This window comes from Lotus japonicus, chromosome 4, assembly GCF_012489685.1.
Source record: "Lotus japonicus ecotype B-129 chromosome 4, LjGifu_v1.2".
Lineage (NCBI taxonomy): Eukaryota > Viridiplantae > Streptophyta > Magnoliopsida > Fabales > Fabaceae > Lotus > Lotus japonicus.
Window position 1 is genome coordinate 48,508,842 of NC_080044.1, and position 6,023 is coordinate 48,514,864.

Here is a 6,023-nt window from a genome sequence, read left to right on the forward strand (position 1 = left end):
ATCTTGGAAGCATTTGAGTCTATGCGCACTACAACATTTTTCACTTTAGACCACGGTAAATTCTTCAACGGAGACAAAACCGTGGCCTATGTTTTGTATATGCCACGGTTTAGTAACAGCGGACGCTTGAATACCACAGGTGAAGAAAACCGTGGCACATACATTTTATTCCACGATTCGATAATTGTGGACGATGGATGGCTACGAAATTTCCAACCGTTGACACCTTATCCCACTATTATAACCGTGACATAAGAATCTACATTTTTTTACAAAATAAAATTCCTTCCGCCATAATTTTTCATTAAATTTTTTTTGAAAGTAATAAACTAAGAAAAACCCCAAATCAATTCCCTAACAGCACAGTCTCATCAGAACTTCACGATGACAAAGAGGAAGATTATGAACCCTAGCTTTTCTCCATCTCGATTAATCGTGACCCTCCTCTCTCCGCCGGCACCGCTCATCTCGTGCGACCCGCATCTCTCCGCCGTTGAGGTATGTATTTATGTCTGTTGGGGCGGGTTTTTCTTTTTTGGGTGTTTTGGTGCTTTCCTTGCCTCTGGTGCGTTTTCATGGCGGGGTTCTGTTTTTCTGATTTTGGTTCCCATCTATCATGCTAAAATCGTTCCATGTTGGAGGGATTGGGCAGCGGAAGGCCAAAAATGGTGTAGTGCCTTGTGCGTTGTGCCTAGCCTTCTCATGGACGAGTGCGACGAGAACGCCACCGATTATCTTCACTCTCAAGTCTCAAGAGATTTCGATCTCGAGCGACGTGAGCCATCACCCTTGCCATGTGTCCGGTCTTCTTCCTCTGCAACGAGAGCAACCATCAACCCCACTGAATCTCATCACATCGATAAAGAAGGGTTTAATGTGTTGACTGGTATTCTCTTCTTCTTATCCATTGGTAAGCCCCTTTATCTTGTGCATCCCCTCTTTTCTTCTCATTATTCATTAGGCATTGAGTGTGTTTTGCTTTTTTCATGTTAGATGTTAGAAATTACAGGGTCCTTCTGTGTTGCTTGGTTGTGTTGCTTTGTTCTATGCATTATTTTGTTTGCTGAAGTTAGTGTCTGTTTTAGTTTGATGATGATGCTCAATTTGGGCATGGATCCTGGTTTGGAGGATTCTCTTCTGCATATTTAGTTCTCTTTTGCCATTGTTACTTGTTTGTTTTTGTAATTGTAATAGTTTAGTTCAGTTTCAACTCCTGTATGGACAAGTTTTAATCAATTTTTGTGTGTTTTTAGAAGATTTCCTTAAGCTTTGAGCTTTTGCATAGTCTCTAAATCTAGGATTTTTTGGAGGGCTAAGTCTTTTGCTATATTCTTCAGCTAGGGGTGCAGAGAAGTAAGGGTGAGGATAGCCATTTTCATTTAGCTTCAGTGTTTAAAGAGGTAGACTCTTCCCTTAGTCTTCTTTAGTTATGTTTTGAGTATTTTGTGATGTAACTGTTATCTTTATCTTTATATTTTCCTTTTTACTTATATATGATTATTCAAAACTATCTAAAACTATAAATAGGTTTCTTAAACTAGCCTAGTGAAAAATGGGTCATGTGATGAGTAGTTGGGATATATCAGGAAGACTGGTTCTAATAGCAGTAGTGACAAACATATTTTTCAGATTGTGGTATCCTAAAGTCACCTATTGGCAAATATATATTTTGAGAGAGAGTTAAAGAGGGTTTTGATAGTAATTTGAATTCATAAATTTAAGACATATCAGATATTCACATATGTGCCTCAGAATAATTTGCAATTGCTACTAGCTTTCTCTATGGATAGTATGTTTCATAAGTTTGAAATACTTGGATGCAAGTACTAGGAAACCATTGATAGTGACCGCAAATCGAAACTTATAGAACGTCACATTCCTTTCATTCTTGATAAGGTTCTAACTTCTAATTGGTAAGATCTTTTGGATTTTAGTCCAGAGATATCAGTTTCAATTTTCCCTTTAATTTGTCTTCTGTTTCAGGTTTTTACTATGTATAAGATGGGAGTTGAATTGAAGACCTTCAGAGAATATAATTTCTTTTTTCAAGGTTCAATGTCTTCTGGAATCGAAGGCTTTTCTTGACATAATATGGGAAGAAAGATTTTTCAAGAATGAAGCTTTGTTAGGTACTATGTTTCTCAAGAAAGATTTTGAACATCTCATCAACCTTTGTTAGGTACTATGTTTCTTGCGTGTTGTCATGGTGTTAAGCATCCCCTGTTGCTTCAATTATTACTTGAGTTAGGCATGTTTGATTCAGATGCAATTTAGTTTGTTGAAAAGCTTAAACACCAAGCTTTAAAGTGGTATAAGTTTCAGATCCAATTTGAGCTGATATCATTCTGAATTCAAGTTTTTTCTCCCTGATTCCATTGCTGATCTGGTTATGACAATGGTTTGTATTTTGCGCGTAAATTTAGTTAGATATGTTGGATTTAGACATAGTTTATTGTGTTTGAAAGAAAACACACTATGCTTGAAAATGATGAGTTTCATATCGAAATTTATTTTCATTCAATACCAATTTTAATCAAAATTTAGTCTTTATGTGGTATAATTCGCTTGCTGTGTGGTTTCTCGCATCGGTCAATTTTTCATGCATAAGTTGTGCTATACACATTAGAACTGAGGGTCGCTTTCTTTGTTAGAACCATGAAACTTGCATTTATCAACCCAACATAGAAAAATCAAGCAGCAAGATATATGATGCCTGGTTTAGATGTGCAATTGTAAGTCAGACAGCAAGATAAATGAGTCTAGAATTTTCAGTATCAATGTGAATTGAGATATTTCTTATTTACATCGTTTGATTTCATCTGAGGGTTTTCTGGTTTTTGTGTTGCGTAGGTTCCTAGGTTATGTTATCTCTGTCTTACTCTTTCTCTTGCTTGGGAATGCTTTCAGGAATCAGGCATCATATTCCAAGTCTTTTATGGCTTGATTGGTAGCTGGACAACTTATTTAATTAGCATTTTGTTCATCTGAGCACTGAAGTCAGAAAAAGAAAGAGAATGTCACTTTCAAAAATTATGTCTCATTCAGGTTAGATTTCCAGGAAACCCAATATAGACAAGAGTATTTTTTTTCAAGTTTTTCTCTCATTCCAAGCACAGTGACAACACCATTCTATATGGAACAAAACATGTTTCATGTTTTCATTTTCAATCTATGCAGTGGGTTGAAGTGTTGGAGAGCTTATTGGGTCCATTCTGGGAAGTAGTTGGATTGGTCTTCAATTGCACTCTCATCTTTTGTCTTGTAATTCAAATCATAGCTTGTAGAAGGTTTGTTTATATATTTGCTTATTTTGTACTTAGATTTAGTCGTAGGTTTTTGGGTTCTTATAATACTTGTCATTTATTAAATCTTGAACTAGTAAATGCCAAATATTTGTGGTATAACAGCTTAATTTCTCGAAACCTATTTGATCTGTCGGGGTTTATTTTAAAAAGTAGCAATAGTGTAAGACCGTGGATTAATATCAAAATATTGTGGCATAGGCAACGGTTACGAAACTGTGGCATTAATATGCCTTATGAAACCGTGGCATTAACTTGCCTTATGTAACCGTGGCATAAATTTGAGGCCGCGGTTTCAATAGGCGGGTTAATGCCACAGTTGTCTTTCACGCCGCGGTTTATGATTCGTGGTATAAATATAACCGTCGCCTTACGTTTTTCATCGAACCGTGGCGTAAACGCGACAGAACCGTGGCTCTTGAGCTTGGCCACGACCACATACACTACGACAAGGAAACGACGGCCAAACCGTGGCATATGCTTTTCGCCAAGGTTTTTTCGCATGAGCCTGCGGTTTTCCGTCCGCGGTAGAAGGGCAAAAATGCTGTAGTGGCAATAATTATGTTTTTCTTCGAATATTCTTCAAATGTTCTTATGATCTTCAAGCAAAAACCTTTAGAAAGAAGCTTTGATCTTGCAATGGAAAATGGTTTTAAATTTCAAGGTTTTTTTGGGGAATTTCGTGATCAATAAGGGCATGGGCTTATGATCGATCCGATTTTCCGATTAGTAACGTTACTCTGTCCGTTCGTTGGTAGGACATTTCCGAGTGTAGACCCACCTTCAAGGAGCAACCCAAGCCTTTTAAGAAAGCGTACATTCGAGGTAAGGTCACTTCGGCTACGACCTAGAATTCTTGATTGTGATTGTATGACTATGAAATGTTAAGGACCTTATGCTAGATGAATATTCTAGTAAGGGCACTTCGGCCTCAGCCTAGCATATTGATTGTGATAGTGAATGTTAGAATGAACATGATACTAGGGTTATCAATGTTGTATGTGCTAGAAATGCTATATCATTATTGTTGCAATAAATGTTAGTTGTGATTATGAACATGCATATATGACTAGGGTGTTAGCTTCATTTATGGATATGCATGCAAGTTCTTTTGCTGTTGTGATGTTCATATGAGATGAACATGAAAGGCTTAGAAAAAAAAATGATAACTGACTTGCATGACATGCATCCGTGGCCAAGTGAGCTGGATTGTGCTTGGTGGCCACGACTGGTGACCTGGATTGGGCTAGTCAGTGGTGACGTTCAGGGGAGGCCCTGAACAAGGATGAACGTGATGCGGCAGTGCGTTGGAGAGGTCCAACCCCGATCGTGGAGCTAAGGAGCAGCGGTGCGTTGGAGAGGTCCAACCTCGATCGTGGAATCATGTTCGTCCTGCCTTTTCATGAGGGATCGGCTGAATGGATATCCGAAAGATCTGCATGCATGTGAACGAGCATTGACTAACTATAACTTAGAGCTATCAGATAGTTCCTCATACTTGTGAATCTTAGAACTTAATATAGTTCCCCTTATTTGTGAATGTTAGCTTAAGGAAGAACTTGTGATTGATAGGGTAGTATACCCTACTCATGACATGTGTGTGTTAGAAGTTGACTCTTGCTTGTTTGTTGTTTGTTATTTGAGGCGCTTAACGCCCAGACCACATGCACGCGTGTGATCAGACATGATGTGGCTCTATACCTGCTCAAAGTGGGCGACGACATGGCTTGGGACATCGACTACGTGACTAATATATCAGCTATGGGATTGGCGAGAGAAGAGGATACGAGACAATTTGATACGAGCGTTGGAGGAGGCCTTGGAGGCACGTGGATTATGAGTCGGGCATTGAGTGTGATAATTGAGTATGTAGTTGGGGGTGAGCCGAGTTTGCTTATAGGCTTCGAACCTAACCTAGAGACCTTCTTGTCGTGTTGGCGGTCGAACACTAGTTTAATAATCCTGTCTTTAATTTTGAAGGAATTAATGTACTCAAGCTTTTATCAATAAAATGAAATTATTCATTCCATTTACTCCTTCAGTTATTTCTTTTGTTGTTAAACTAATGTCTAAAAAGGTTTTTATTTTGGAAAAAAATTACTCATATTTTCAAAAAGGTTACTAAAGTGACCCTCGAGATTTCGGGGCGTTACAATGAGCATACTGAGGCAGAATACAAAGCTTCCACAATCGTTTCCACACATCATTAGCATATGCAACAAAAGAACTCACCACATCATCCTTATGAACTGATAAGTATACTAAGAAAATCTCATCCCTATTAGCATCCCATAAAGAGTATCATTACCTCTAATATTCAATAGAGGAATATATTTGATTTTGTAACCTCAAAAGGGAGAAAATAATCTCGAAAAAGCTCATCATTCTTGTTAATTATCTAAAAAACATGTGATAAATCCAAATTAGAAGGTTTGAGGGACCATACTCTGAAACCCCATTGTTGAGGCAACCAATTATCCTCCCAAATCGATCCATCACAACCATTACCAATCCGCCAAAAACTCCATTTTTTTATCACTCATCCCACATGTTGGATACTTCTTCATGTATTAATAGACAGGTTCCCCGACCTTGCATGAATAAAATGAGTTCTAGCAATATACCTTGCCTTGAGACACTTAACCACCAAAGAATCCGGTCAATGGGAAGGTCTCCACGCTTGCTTGGCCAAAAGAGCATCATTGAAAACCGTAAAACTCT

General features: G+C 38.1%; 1 long non-coding RNA gene across 3 annotated transcripts; it reads left to right on the forward strand.

Annotated features, from left to right (window-relative positions):
• The first annotated feature begins 340 nt into the window (after positions 1–340).
• On the forward strand, positions 341–5,290 carry LOC130709935 (uncharacterized). 3 transcript variants are annotated; one of them, XR_009010237.1, is made up of 6 exons: positions 341–498; positions 642–910; positions 1,338–1,400; positions 1,984–2,179; positions 2,908–3,045; positions 3,178–5,290. It is a non-coding gene; the product is annotated as an uncharacterized LOC130709935 (long non-coding RNA). The 3 variants fall into 3 exon arrangements; XR_009010235.1 differs by having other exon boundaries at positions 342–498; positions 1,984–2,129; XR_009010236.1 differs by having other exon boundaries at positions 342–498; positions 653–910; positions 1,984–2,129.
• Positions 5,291–6,023: the final 733 nt, after the last annotated feature.